Source organism: Corvus moneduloides, chromosome 6 (genome assembly GCF_009650955.1).
Source record: "Corvus moneduloides isolate bCorMon1 chromosome 6, bCorMon1.pri, whole genome shotgun sequence".
Lineage (NCBI taxonomy): Eukaryota > Metazoa > Chordata > Aves > Passeriformes > Corvidae > Corvus > Corvus moneduloides.
In genome coordinates this window covers 38,922,909-38,938,150 of record NC_045481.1, presented here as the reverse complement: position 1 = coordinate 38,938,150, position 15,242 = coordinate 38,922,909, and the positions used below count along the sequence as shown (strand labels likewise).

At 42.9% G+C, this 15,242-nt stretch overlaps 1 protein-coding gene across 11 annotated transcripts in view; it reads left to right on the top strand.

Annotated features, from left to right (window-relative positions):
- The first annotated feature begins 718 nt into the window (after positions 1-718).
- The window catches only part of PHF21A (PHD finger protein 21A), a 135,239-nt gene continuing 120,715 nt past the window's right edge, over positions 719-15,242 (top strand). For 7 of the 11 annotated variants that reach the window (XM_032113380.1, XM_032113384.1, XM_032113386.1 and 4 more), the window contains exons 1-2: positions 719-1,168; positions 1,803-1,888. The gene's annotated coding sequence lies outside the window, so the exon portion shown is untranslated. The remainder of the gene's footprint in view (positions 1,169-1,802; positions 1,889-15,242) is intronic. The other 4 variants (XM_032113382.1, XM_032113378.1, XM_032113381.1 and 1 more) reach the window with 2 other exon arrangements.

The window sequence follows — 15,242 nt, the reverse complement described above, 5'->3', positions numbered from 1 at the left end:
CTCCCGCCCGCGCGCGCCCCCCCGCCCTTCGCTTCCTGCGCGCGGCCCCGCGCGCGCACCCGCGCGCCGCCCCCGCCGAGCCCCGCGCGCCGGGCCGGGCGGGCGCGGGGAGGGACGGAGGGGAGGGGAGGGGTGGTGTGTGTGTGTGTGTGTGTGTGTCTGTGTGTGTGTGTGTGTGTGTGTGTGTGTCTGGGGGGGTGCGGGGGGGTCTCGGCTGGCGCGCGGCCGCCCCCGCACTGCTCTCCCCGGCTCCCGCGCCCTCACACCCGCCCGGTACCGGCGGTGCGGGGCGGTGCTGCCGCCCGGTGCCCCCCGCGGCCGCGGCCGGCGGCGCCGCTGCTCCGGCAGAGTTTGGTGCCCTACTTCACTCTACTTTAGTTTCACTCACTTTACATCCGGGCTTTTTCCCTAGGCAATGGGGGCCGCAGCACAGCCCGTTCCTTAGGCAAAGGGAAATAAATTCGCCGCACCGACACGTCAAGTAGTCCCCCCTCAGGAGAAGCCGCCGAGCCCGCCCTCCTGGTTCACCCCCCTGGCCTGGCCCGGGCCCGGCCGGCGGTGCCCCGCCGTCGCACCGGGGAGGGGGGAGCGTGGGCGTGGGCCCTCCGGTCCACGCTCCCCCGGCGGGTCTCCAGCGGCGAGCCGGGCCGGGGCGGGCGGGGGCGCGCGCGGCGGCGTGTCGGGAGCGCGCCGCAGGCAGGCAGGCAGGGAGGCCGGCGGCGGAGGGATCCCGGCGAGCGGTGTGCTGCGGCCGGGCCGGGTGAATGGGATTGAAGAAGAGTTCAGCTTCTCGGCTTGTTTTTGTGTTACAGTTTCTCTCCTCCTGCGCCTCTCCGGCTTCGTGCCGCCCTCCCCGCCCGCTCCCTCCTCCCCGCCGCAGGAGGAGCCCCCCGCGGAGAGGGGGAAGGAAAAGGACCCCACAGAGGCGAGAGCGAGCGAAGAGGAGGAGGAGGAGAAGGGAACAACCTACCATCTTCCACTCCCCGCTTAGCTTAAAGAAAGTGAGAGGAGGAGAGAGAGAGAGGCGCCCAGAAGAGGGGGACAGGGAGGCCCAGAGGAGCGGCGGCGCCGGCACCCTCCCCCTATGAAGAAGAGTCCTCCCCCTCACAGAGAGGTCCTGCCAGGGGGACCCCGGCCGGCCCGCAGCAGCACCGCCGCCGCCAGCAGGGTGTAGTATCCCACCTTTCGGATTCGCCTCCTCCTCCTCTTCCTCCCTGCCCCCCCCCCCCCCCCCCCCCCGCGCCCCCCGGGCACCGTCCCCCCCTCTCCCCCCCGCGCCCCCCCGGGATGGCGCCGGCGCGCCCCGCACTCTCCGGCCAACTTGGCGATGAGGAGCAGCAACTTCGCCGCGGCCCCCGGCCCCTCCCTCGGGGGGGTGGCGGGGAATAGCGGAGCGTCCCGGGGCGGCCCCCCGGCCTCCCCGGCAGAAGTTTGCGAGCGGGAGCGGGAGAGGTGGAGGAGGGTGACACTTGGGGTAAAAGGAGGAGGTGACACATTGGGGTTGGGGGGAGGAGCAGGGGAAGGAGATGACACATTGCACTGGGGATGGGGTGGGGGAGGGAGGCTTATCCCCTCCCCTCCGGTTTCCTTCAGGATGATTATTTCCAGGCCCTTTTCTCTCGGTCGGGTCCTTCGCCGCGATGCTGTCGGGGAAGTTTTATTATTATCTGGGAAATGATGCCGCTCTCGGTGATGGATAATTCGTAGTAAATCCGCTGCTGCGGTTTTTCTTTCCTTTTTTTTTTTTTTTTTTTTTTCTTCCCTTCCCTCCTTCCTTTCATTCGTCTTTGTGGCCCGAGCAGCGCCGGGAAAATTCCGTTTCTTCAGCAACTTGTTATTCCGGAGCCGGGCCTGCCCCCCTCGCCCTGGGGCTGCCCTTCCCACACAGGTACGGGGCCGGGGGTGCCCACGCCTGCCCCAGCATTGGGCACGGACAATTCTTTATTTTGATTTGTTTCCCTCCCTCCTGCGCCCGTGTAGGTGGAGTGGGGCTGTATGTGGGACTCTGCCATTTGGTGTAGTCCTCTTATGCATGTTCCTTTCCTTTCTTCACTTGCCTTCCTGCAGGATTTTTTTTTCCTCTCTTTTTTTTTTTTTTTGTGGTGATGTGTGTTTTGTTTCTTCCTGTTCTTTATTATTCCATGCTTCACTGTCGGTAGAGCTTTCTCCTCAACCACCTCTGTAGTTTGGTGGGTGCTCATAGGTTTGTACGCTGAGGTTTTTTGGGTGAATTCGTATTTTATTAATGCATGGAGCTCTTCATTCAACTTCTTCTCAAGTGTCAAAAAATGAGGCTATGAACAGATGTGTTTCAATATGGAGAGATTTTTAAGTTCCTAATTCTTGGGGGTGGAGGAAAGAGTGCCATTGGAGAGTGGCTTTTGTTTTCGATTGGTGAACAAATGTCATCACATTTCAGTCACGTGCTGTAATATTCTTTGTTCAGCTATCAAAGTATGATATCTACTACACCTGTTCCCACTTTTTAATTGTAAGTAACGGTGATTGCCTGCAAATCTTATAATTGCAGAGAGGAGCACTTTCTCCCTTTCTCCCCCTTCTATCCTCTTGGATATTTGTTTGGGCCCAAGCACTGAGCTTGACAATGAACTTTTGTTCACTGTGAAGACTGCATGTAAAAATGTCCCACTGGGGGTAATAACGTGCGTGTCACGAGAAAGTTGTGTACTGTGATGTACGGTGGGTCTGAGCATGGAGAAATCAGGTGGGGATGCGCGTTCTGTAATGGCAGGTCTTGAGGAAGAGGTAGGCTTCTTTGGGCCAGGGAAATTTTCTTGTGCTCTTGCTAGTTATCAGGTTAAAGGATAGATACTCCTGTACACCCATATGTGTAGGTAGATGCATCTTTTTTTGCTTAGCTGTATATTTTCTGGTATCAGAAATAAGAAGGATTTTGGCTGTCTGTTTACTTTTTTTTTTTTTTTCCCCTCATTGTGCTCACTTCTAACAATAAAGACACCTGCTTAGTTTCAGTTTTGTAAATCGGCTTCCTCTGGCTTTCCTGTGATTTCCCGGAGTTAGCTGGTGAGGCTGGATCTGCTACATAGCAAGGGAATGTTCAACTTTGATGAAGAGAGGCTTATTTTGAGGCTTCATATGTGAAAAAAATGACATGCATTTCAAAGCCTTGTTAAAAAAAAAAGCCCTTTAAATTTTAAAATTCATTACTTCGACCAGGTTAACATGTAATGCCAAAACTTTAGTATTAAATTTCTTAGCGATTGTGTATAATATAACTTTATAGTTTTTATTAAATAGTTTCATTAAATTAGTACTGAGAACAGGATCTTAAAGAAATAAAATTATGCATAACTACCCATATTAGTTAAATAAGTTGATTATCATACTTTAGGAGAAAGATCACAGTCTTTGGAAATTTTGTTTATATCTGTGCATGCTTCACGATAGCTAAATGAAACTTTCTTTGGGGGCATTTTTTATTACTGTTTTCTAGAAAGGAATTCTGTAGCTCAGTAAATGAAAACTGTATTTAAAAAAGTAGATTATGAGATTCTCAAATGTTTTTAAAACTTTCATCTTCACTATGGTTGAGAGATTATTTTATGAGAGTTATATCAGCTAGGGGTTTGAGCTCATACAGAGGGATTATGGTGCAGCTTCTCTATCCATTCATTTCATGTTGTATAGTAGCATGTATAGAGTATGTCTTCAAGGTCTTAAGAGACCTGTTGTCCAGCAGAAGGTAGGTGCTTGCTCACTGAGAGTGCTTGCCACCAGATGGATGTCAGCTATGTCATATCCCAAGATTTTAGCCATAGTGACCTGAGCAACAGGAAATTTGGAGTGGATCCTATTATGGGTTTTGGTGATTTTTCATTTTACTGGCGAAGCTAATGCATTGTATAATTCAAAATGTTGTATAGAGGAGTCTTTTGTTATTAGTAATTGTTTTGCCATTAGTCTTAGTAAGACTTTTACCTGAAACTTTTAAATCTTTGCTCTCCTCTGTGTGCCTCCTGAACTAGTTTTGGTGATGGAAGCAGGCATTTGGAAGTGGTTTTCTTCCTTTAGGGAATGAAAATAAAAAAACTTTCCTTCAAAGAACTTAAAAAAAAGTGAAGGTAGGAAATTAAAACCTAGGCTGCTTAGAAAAAAGTGCTGTTGTGTTTTTCGGCTTCAACAGTGAGATCTCTGCTTTAAGTTTAGATTTTGTAAAGATATCTCTTCACTGTAGGCCATTCAGCTTCAGCTGTGTTTCAAATATTGGGCCTAGCTATTTCTTATTCCAACTTTACTTTTTTTTTTTTAAAGAGATGAGGTTTTGTGTGTGCCTATTAAACTTCAGTGTAGAAATTATTATTTAAAAAAAATTAAAAATATCTTGGTATGGATCCTTACAAAGGACACAATTTTCCTGGACTCTTTTTTTAGAAAATAAGATTCATTTTATTGACTCCTTTAAAATTTGTATGATTCTGTGTGCAGTTGAAAAGCCTTGATAGTGAGCTTGGCTATCACTTGAGTTGTTCATGCAGTTTGTTTATAATGAACACATTGTAGCTGTTCAGTTCCTTTATCCTTACTCTCAGAGCCACGAAGAACTTTCTTTGGTCAAATGAATTGATACTACTGGAAATTGTTTGCAATGGAAATTTCTCTTTTATTTTAGTCCAGTTTGAAGGACCCTTGATGGACTATCTTATTTCATGTGTTATTGGCATTTTGCACGGATACCAGAAACTCAAGATGAATGTCATGTGAGAAACATGTGTTGGTGACCCTAACCTTTTTACTGTTGTTTCAGGTTTGTTGGTTTTACTTGTTTAAAATCCTCCAGAAACAACTTCATAGGGTGATAGAGCTTTGCTTTTTGGAGAGCCATCTCACGGAGATGTGAGCTGTAAAGCGTCGCCACCAGGAGAGGCTTCTTGTGTAGAAGGGGCAGTGCTAAAAACCTATTATTAAGCTTCTAATAATATTTCTTCACTGTCCCCTTCACCCTTTATGCTCACAACTGTGCAGTCACATGCGTAGCTGTATACTAGAAGTGTAAGGCTCTACAAAAGGCCTGGCTCCTGTACGTTCATGAATTGCCCTTGTTCAATTACTCTGTGCCAGAAAGCAGCTCACATCCTGTTTCTGATGTATTTTAACAGCACAAAGGTTATTTAGGAACAAAACATATAGTGGAAAGGTGGGGCAGAGCGCAGAAGGGTTTTGAGATGTCTGCTGAATGCAAAGGGCTGTACTTACTTCTGTACCCTGTAAATAGAGGGTATAGAAGGATAGTTTTTATAGGTATCTTACATTAATATTTCATGTTCAGTATAGCACAAAGCCAGTGTCTGGCTTGTGCTGGTGGTAGAGATATGCATTATGCAGGCAAAAAAGAATTTTATTTACATTTGGAGGGGGCGGGGGGGCAACTTTGTATTTTCTCATTTTGCTTTCCTTTTTTTTTTCTTGTGGCAAATACAATCTCATTAAAAAAAAAAAAAAGAAAGAGCCCCTTTGTTTCTTTCATAAGTTTTTGTTTTTATGGTTCCTGCACTTTACAAAGTTCCTCTCTGGACTAAAATCGTTAAAATACGATTTAAAATTTGTTTGATTCTGCTTTTGTTATGTCAAAACTTCACAAAAGTGAAGTGTAGTTCATAGAATGGCTGTAAAATGTACAGAAATTGAAAGAGTTTTTAAAAAGTACTTAGTGCTGAGGAAAGGTGCACTTGCATGGCAGTCAGACTTTGTGGTTAGAATCACCCGTCCCTAAAATCATTTTTATAGCTGTAGAAAGTTCTAACAGGTCCCTTTCTTTGGTCTGAGAGGATTTCCCTCCCTACTGTCCTAACAAAGCCCCAGTCTTGCCACAGAACCTTTTGTTTTAGTACTTCGATCATTCCAGGTTTTTGGGGAAAACATGTGCTGCTTGATACAGGCTTATCTGCCGCATTTATTTTATGGTATACTGTTCACACCATTTTAATCTCTGATGGAGTTATCAAGTATCCTGTGCCTTAAAAGCTCTTTGCCTAGATGGTTTGACCTATTATTTGTTCCCTCTTCCCTGAGATTTCTTGTTTGCTGTGATTACAAATGCTCATTCTTTTGATTAGAGACTCATGCTCAAAGCATGCTTTAAAAAACCACACACCACAAAACAAACGTGCCGCCTCCATCCCCAGACCCCCAGCCCAAGCCTAATGTTTGTTGTTACTGGTGGGAATGCATCTATAAGTGGTACAGAAGCAGTGAGGCTCTGCTTCATGTGAGCTCTGTTCTAGGCCACGTTCATACAGCTTCTATGCATTTTTAATGTCCGATTTCTTAAAATGTGTGTTTTCTGATTCCACCCTTCCACCCAACAGTACTGCACTTGTAGGAGTAAGTTCACTTGGTACAGAAGTTGTGTCACCTGCCTCTGAAGTGAGGGACTCTGCCTTTGCATGTGTAATTAAAAGTATGCTTTGAGAACGTAGCTGGTGTGTTTCTTGAATTGCAGTATGGATATGTGAATGGTTAAAACAAATGAGGGCAGATTTGAGCCTGTGACTCTTAAAATGGCCTGTGAGAGAACTCCAGCAGAGCAGCCAGGCTTATGGGTGGTTCAGCTTCCTTGTTTCTGCCTATGAAATACAAGCTGTCAGTACGAAAGGGAGAAGGAACATTGATTCCTTCCCCTGTTCCACTTCAACCCTGTGGATCCAAGTTAACTGTGTGGATCCCAAAGGCAGCGTAGTTGCAAACAGTTAATTGAAGAGATCAAGTGGTATCCTATTGAAGCTTTAAATTATTTTAACAAAACTTCTGAGTAATCGCAATAATTATTTTCTGATAAGCTGGCTGATAGTAACTATGGCAACAGCTGTCTGGCCTATGGACAGCATTACTGTATTGACAAAACCTTTAGATGCTCCTGAGGCCTCTTGCCTCTATAGGGAAGTGCATCAGGATGACTTTCAGGTGACTGAAGCATCACCATTTCTTTCTCTTGCAGTGGGATGCTGTCTTTCTCTTGTCCCAGCCTTTTGCTTTTGCATGGTCCTTTTTCTTTTGCATATTCTTGCAGGTGCTGCCTGCTAGCCTGGAAATGCTGCAGAGACTGTCTTGTACTACAAGGACTGGGGAAGCATATAAGTACTTAGATGGAATTTTATATGCATATTATTGTTTTTTAATTGTTTTAATAATAATAATCCAGAGCTCAGGGAAGCGGGAGGGGAAAAAAAAGGAGGACTTATTCATTTTGTTCCCTGGTTGTTTCCTTCCTCGATTAAAACCTTCTTAGAACAGACTGGTAGGGGGAGCTGCCATTCCCTTTACTGAAGTACAGCGTATTCCTCTCTGAGGCCTACGCTGAGACACAGCTCTTTAATTTTCAGCTAAGAGCCACTTCTTTTTAGAAGCGAGGCAAGCCCTTGCTTCAGCACGTTGTAGAAACGGAGGGAGAGAGCAATTTGTTTCCAGATAACTGAATTCTGGACGGGAGAATATGCCCCTCACCAAACATACTTTTCCTATTGCTATTCAAAATAGTACTCTTTAATATTATTAAATGTAGCAGTCTTGGGAGAAGAAACCCATAAATTCTTGTTGCACTTCAGTAAAAGATGTTAAACAGCTACAGCCAACTGTGCGTGTTTGAAAGTAGACAAACTGCTGATTATTCTTTAGGGACTCTTGGTTAACTGATGCTTATTTCTGCAGAAATCTTTGGCTTCTTAGCTTCAACACACGAGAACTGGGTATCAATTACCTGACGATTACCAGCAGCAGTCTCCTTGTACAGTGTGTGTGTTGTTTGCAGGCCTGTGGAAGTGTGCAATATGGCCTACATCTGGTCTCATCTTGAGTAAGAATGTGGCTCATGGAAAACTACAGGCCCCAGTGTGCAGTGCTGTGTTTTTATTGCAATGGCCTGCCAGGATTGTGCTATTCTAAGGCATCCTGGGACGTGTAGTTTTCTTGAGCAGAAGTTGGGGATTTGGAGTGAAGAGTAAAAGATGCTATCACGTTCTAGAAACACAGTCCTTGATACCTTCTGCAGTTCTTGTTGGTCAACTTAAGCCTGTGCAGTCAGGTATTTTTATTTACAAGTCGAAAATGGTTTATAGTTGAGTAATATATTTAGACAAAAGCAGTTCATGAAAGAAGTCTTCCAACTGCTTACGCGTTTTTGTACAAAGACTGTATTAATTGTACTAACACCTTGCTTCATCTGTGATTGCAAGTATCTTATTTGATATTCTGGGAATTTTTAATCTTGCAAGTGATGTTATGGATGGAAACATTTGGCAGAAGGGAATTTCTGTTGCTGGCAGTATGGCAGCCATGTTGTCCTTTCCAGTTGCCAGGAGGACAGTGGGTCACAGTGGATTTCTTTTCACACAGTAAAAGAGAGTTTTAACAGCGTTTTTACCTGATGAGAACTCGCTTCTCTGCTGTGTTTCTTGAGAGTGAGTGATGATATAGCTATAGCATATATATCTTGTGTATCAGAGCAGGGGTCCCAGTTTGTGTTCCTGCTGTGGGGGCTAGTGACTCCACTGCTGGTTCCCAAGGGGACACAGAGTCACAAGCACAAGTACTGGCAAGTGCAACCAGAATCAGAGCACATCTGGCAGTTTTTGTCAGGTGTGTTTAGTCCCAACCGCTGCGCTTGAACTCACGTCAGACTCACATCAAAGAATGTGAAGTGTTTCTGAAGTAGGGACAGAGGAATAGCAACTTTTCAGAATACTTTTTATATCCATAAGAATTGTGTGTTCTCACACAACACTCTCAGATTTGCTGAGGTTAACATGGACATTAATTTGATTTTGGTTGTTCATCCAGAAGCAAGTTTAGTATTTGCTGTAATCTTGTGTGCTATGATTTGGACAATGCAGTTCCTTTTCAAGTGAGCGAACACTTCACTTTAACTGACTCCTGTCAATTTCTTTGTTCTTCAGTTTGTATGAGATATTAACGTAAAAAGGCTTATATTTAAGTGTCAGCCAATATGAAATAAACTGTTTTTATGTTTTTGGAGAAATTAATTAGAGCTACAGTCTTGCAAGAATTCATGTTATTTAACACTAAGTCCTGCAGAATGCCTGAAATCAGAACCTATATAAGTAGCAGCAGGATTAAGACCTCCAAGCTTCTAATGTTGGAAAGTAGCTTCTTTGTAATCACCATAATTAGCTAATATCTAGGTCTGTGTGGCAAAATTCTTCTTCTTTTAGTAAGTGTCCAGAAATTCTGCTCATTATAGATTTGGAATTCACATGTGCTTCAGAGTTGTGCAAAAACCTCCCAAAGCCTAAAAAAGTTGCTCACTCCTTTATCTGTACAGATTATATATACATGACAGATTTTTAGGTGGTAATAGCTTCCTTGAGGCAGGGATTGTATTTTGTCAGCCCTGATACATTGTACACACTGTATGTTGCTGATGCTCAGTTTAAAACTGATACAAAAAGGTGAAGAGATTCCTCGAAAACCTTACATATGCTGTAATTGTAAAGGACTTGGGAAACAGTAATATAGTTTTCTTTAAGTGTTCCCAGCCCCTTCACAGCCCTCGTGGAGCAAATTGCTGACAGGACATGAGCTTAGCTGAAATAGTTACTATTAGTATCTTGACATGATTATAGAGGCTGACATTGTTGCTGTGCAAGGATGAAATTCCCTTTCATTGGCTGATTGGGCCTACACAACAGGCAAGAGAAGAAACCACGATAAATCTGTATGTAGTGGAAAGATGATGTATCTTGTCCTTCAGGGATGTTTTACCCTCTGTAGAGAGCCTGCAACAGTGCCCTTTGTAACGCTGATGTATCAGGGTATTCTAGATAAGGAATGTGACTAGTAGGGATGTACAAAAGGGTTTGATGCATAGTTGTAAAGAAAAACTTCTGTAAGTGCTTCTTATCTCATAAGAGCAAATCCGTCCTGATCTGGGAAGAAATTGTGGTCCTGCTCAAGCCAATGAGAAACTTCACAGTTGTGTGGAGAGTACCAGGATTGCATTCTTTTCCCCCAAAAAGATAGTTTTAAGTGGATTTTGTAGGGCTGAAGCACTGGACAAAATTTGAAGAATCTGGCACCTGTTTAAGATGCTGCTGCTGACCCCTGGGGGATCTCACACTGGGTACTTTGTCTCCTAGTGTCTTTGCTATTCCTTTTAAAAGTGGCTAATATTGAGTTCTTGTAATGCTTTGTAAGAGCTTGGAATCTATTTATTCAGGGCTTTTACTTAATTTGCTAGCGTGACAAAATTTTACATGAAAGCCAGAAATTAGTCCTTGATGTGTCCAAGGAATACTTTTTGTCTCCATCCCTCTTGCTAGTGTGACAAAACTGTCTCCATTGAGATATTTGGTCTGAAATTTGAATAACCTGACTCGTGATGGACTTAAAAAAAAAAAAAAAAAAGCCCAAACAATTAAAAGTGCAATAAAAATCCAATCCCCCACCCTCATTAACAAACTAACAAACATTTTTCATAACTCTAGAAAACAACTACAATGGCCTATATTACTAATAATGAAGCTATTCAGTAATTTGCATCTAGCTGGAGCTCTAGATACCATTTCACTGCTGCTTAGCTTGCAGTAATTGTCTCTGATAAGCATCTTTATCATGTAAATCTATTGTTGTGTGTAGCGTGAATTTGCTGTATTAAGGATGCTTTTGTCAGTGACCCCAAATGGAAAGGATGTGGCTACCTGCGTTTCCCTTTTTACTCTTTCAGAGAGTACATTCTGGTCAGAAATAAATTGGGAAGCACTAGCAAGGTTTGTGTTGTTTCTGAATGCCGGGTACCTGCCCTTGAGTCAGCTGCAGTTCCTCTTTCAAGGAGGAATCCCACCACACCATACCTCTTATTTTGTGGTCTTAGAGAATTGTGCTGAAGTCAGTAGATTTGTCACTATGAAACTTGTTTCAGAATCAGAGACTTAGTTTCCATTTTCCACCTGCAATTTGGCATATGTCACATGCTCTACTTTTATTTTGAATGTCAACCTCTGAAATAAACATGAACATGTCCTCCCTTCCCATAATTCTCATCCCTGAGTGGCAGTTTCTTCTTGCCATAAGACTTACAAAGTCTTCTTCCACCTTACTTCTTGCAGGAATTATATTTTGATGCCTCACTGTTGATGAACTTGTGTAATGTTTAGTGTAATCAAATGTTTTTTCCTGTGGTGATGAGCTGCTGTCTTTGCAGTCAGTCAAAACTTGGTGGTGTTGTCCTGTTAGATGCAGGTGCCGGGTTAGTGCCCTGCTGTGGTAACAGTATCTTCTCAGCTGCAGAGCTGATTAGTTGGGCATAGGGCAGTGACAGTGCGAATACCTCGGGCATTGACATTGTCATTGCAACAAAATTACATGAGCAAAAATACTGGTCTTAAGTTTGCTCCTTCCTGAAGTAAGATGAAATTGTACAATTCCTCACCATTTGGGACCTTCTTTCCGGCTTCCGTTTGCTAACTGAATCTACACTTCTGTGCCCTGCTTGTTTTTGTTAAAAAATGCTGTTTCTTTCCTTATATTAAATTCATTGTTAACATATTGGGTGATTTCATCGTCATGTATATAGATCATCTCACTCTAAGACTTCTGAAAACTTAAATTAAAGGAGGGCACATGTATCTGTTAAATCTCTGTTTGTGTGTAGAAAGTACTATATATTAGACATGTCTGTACTTTTCTCTCAGGTATACCAGAAACTCCTGCCATTTCTTTACTCTTGCATAAATTGGGAAATGGAGTTAAATACTATCTGCGTGTTTTTAAACATAATTTTTCCATATTCCCAGATATGCAGGATGCATTTTAATCTTTCACTTATGACACCTCTTTGGTATTCCAGTAGGCAGTGAGACTCATATGGGTTTCTTGGGGATCAGAAGTTGTATTAGAAGGGGGCTTATACAAGAACATTTATTGTATGATTTTATTTCTGGTCCTCATAGCTTCCCCTCCCTCCTCTCCAACCCCCCCCACCCCCCCCCCCCCCAGATAATAACCAGAGTTTAAATTGATAGGAGCTGTGATTTTTCTGAAAGGCATTTTAAAAGGGGGAAAAAAAACCCCTGTCCTTGAAATGGAAAGGGGAGGAATATGTAAGGACAAAGTAATGAGAGGAGTGCATGAGATTTGTGTGTGTGTGTATGTGTCTGTGTGTAGAGAGATATGTTTAAACATCTTTTCTAGTACACCAATAGCATCATTAAGAATCTGGGCATTAATTTTTAAGCAACAGAATTTGTTTAAAGAGTAACTTTGCAAAACAGTCTCCACAATGATGGGCACTACACTGATATCATAGTAGTGTGAATGTTGGTCTTGATACAACTGCATATTGGCATATATAAATGCATACTGGCATAGGCAGTACTAGTTTAGTGCTCCACACTCTTTTGTCTCATCTTGGTCTCTGCTGTTGTGGTAGGTCTTCTTGCCACGTGGTGGTTTGCTCCATCTTCTAGGACAATGTTGGAGTTAGAGCTGTTGTATGCATGGGAATCGGTGGATACCAGGAGAGCAGGAGAAGATTGTGATGATGTTGGTGTGAGGGGATGTGAAGGAGTGTCCCTCAGGAGCATGTTATTGCCTTTTCCTCTGGGTGAAGCACCCAGGCCCGGAAAAAAATAGTTGGCTGCCACAACAGCCTTCTTAAAACTGCCAATCCTTTTGTTTAGAAAGTGCAATCATACCATGCTCCGTGATGCCCTTTCACTCTCTGTCAGCATTGTGAAGGTTGAAAATGATATGCCTTTCCATTGTTTATAGTAGCCACTAAAATTAGATAAACCTACAATTTATTCTTCCAGCTTTAAGTAAATAATCAGTTAAAAATCTGTGGCAATCAGTGTGAGTAAAACTGTTTTGGACGCTTTGTTTTCTTGTAGCTGAAGTCTACATCTATTGTACAGCAGTCTTGCACTTTTCTTCCGTTAAATGCTAATTGTATGCTTATGTGATTCCATGTTAGATTGGCCCAGTGATTCAGTGTTATGTTTGTAACCTAGTGTGTAAATCGTTTTACTTGTATTGAATAATCATGGTTTTGTGAAGAAAGGAGCTAGGAAGTGTATGGTTGCTTGAATTCTTCCTTTCAGATTAGTGACTACCATCAGTACTCCCACACTGAGTGTGACTACTCCAGCTACAAATACCATTCTCCGGATGCTACATTTCCCATTTGTGTTCTTTTGAGGAGAAGAAAGAAGAAGAAAAAAAGTGATTTTGGGGGTAAGGTGGGAGAATATAATAAAAGGGGAAAGAAAAACAGAATTTGAGATTGATACCTGTGTACAGGGAGCAACGAGAGTGCCAGCTGACTGGCATGTAGGGGAAGGAAGATCAGAGCACATCAGTGTAGTAATTTTGGAGTGCTTCCTGTTGACTTGTTAATACAACATGGAATTTGGCCCAGACAATCTGCTGTTGTGAATCAGCATAGTTTATTCACTGGAGTATAGGTGTGCTTGTTATTATTTGAGAATCTGCTGTACTTAGAAGATAACAGGTCAGTCTGGTAAGTAGCATTATTCCCATGTTTGGATTAGAAATTGAGACAGAGAGAGAAATTGGTTTATTCTGCATTGCAGTAATTTTATTGAAGACCTTAAGCTAGGAATGGAGGCCTTCACTTGTGTGTTTAGTCCAGAAAACTGCCTGCTTCATTCATATCCTTAATGTTGCTATGTTGTAAACAAAAGTGAGCCTAGAACCAATATATTGATTAAGTATGGGTGGTGTTGTCCGAAAGGAAGTGAGATTCTTGTAAAACTGGTTGTACAAAATAAATAGGGTACATTTTTTTTCTTTTTTGAGTGTTGGATATATTTTTTTAGGTTATCTTGGGTTGAAGGAAAAGTAAAGGGTGAATGGGGATGGGAGACCTTCTGATACATAGGGAAGATAATGATTAATAAATGTGAATTTGAAATCCGGTACAATCTGAGTTGCATGGGTGAGCATTTGTGCAAAAAACCAGTCCTAAGTTAAGTTCTTCAGAACATGAAAAAAAGAGAAGAAAGGTGGTGGTGGCGGTTGTTGCTGTTGAAATTTTTTTTGTCTACCTTTCTAGCTCTGTTGTAATATACTACAATTAATACAAGAAATAGCATGTTATCATGTAGGCGTGATTGTTTCTAAAATATCTCCTGAATGTACTTATTTATGTCCTGCATGCGAATGAGATTCCAGTAACCTTACTGCATACCATCTCTGTTTCTGTGTCACACTTTGAGTCTGGTACAAAGGATTTTACAGATCTAGTTGGGTGGAATGGTTCAGTGCACAGCAAAAGTAACACTGAGTAACGAGTGTCGTCACTGCTGAAGTCTTAACCGCTTGTTAAAAGTATTTTGTGTAAAGCTTATGTGAGCAGAATTCTTCAATCCTCCCAAGTGAGTACTGTTCAGGGACAGATACCTTGTTCTGTTAATTTGGAGAAATGCCTTTTCCAAGTGAAAAATCAGCAGAGTTGGCAATACTCAAGTTTCTGCATCTGTCCCCAGCTGTCTGGGTCCAGTGTTGCTTCCACTAAGTCTTAGTGCTGCATAATAAGGGCACTATATTCCAATGTGAACATGAAAAGTGTGGCTCCTTTTTAGTTATATGCCTCAGTGTTTACTGTAAATGGCTCGCTTAAAACTGTGAGTCTCGTGCTTAGAACTCTGTGTCTATGACTACCCATCTTGTTAAGCTCGGGTTCTGGTGGGATGTTGAATCATGATCTTTTAAATGCATGTCTCTTGTTCTGGAGTATCTCCAGCTACAGCCCTTAGTGGCACTGCTGGTGGTCTCCGCTGGTGTCTTAGAATATTTGTGGAACACAGAAACTTTGGCATATGCCCCTCTAATGTTTCGTTAGAGTTGTTCATGTTTTGAGACTGGCTCTGCATAAGCCTGGAGTTGTCTTTCATCAGTAAGGGGGGTTAGTACTGAACTATTTGTATGTTGTGACATCTCTACTCTGTAACTGTGGAGACAGCTTCAAGGCCAAACACAAGGCAGCTTAAATAACTACTGCGTCTCATACTCCGCAATGTGACTTCTGTGAAGTAGAATTCTTGTTTTGGCCATGTCTTGATTTATAGATGGGTATAATGAAATTTCAGAGAGTATCTTCTTGTGTTAACAATTCAGTGATTGGCATGCTTCTCCTGTTCATGTGCAATTAGTCCCGCGTACATCACCACTGCTTAATGAAATGTTTGTAAAGTAAATCTCAGGGCAGGGTATATTGCCTTGGCATTAAA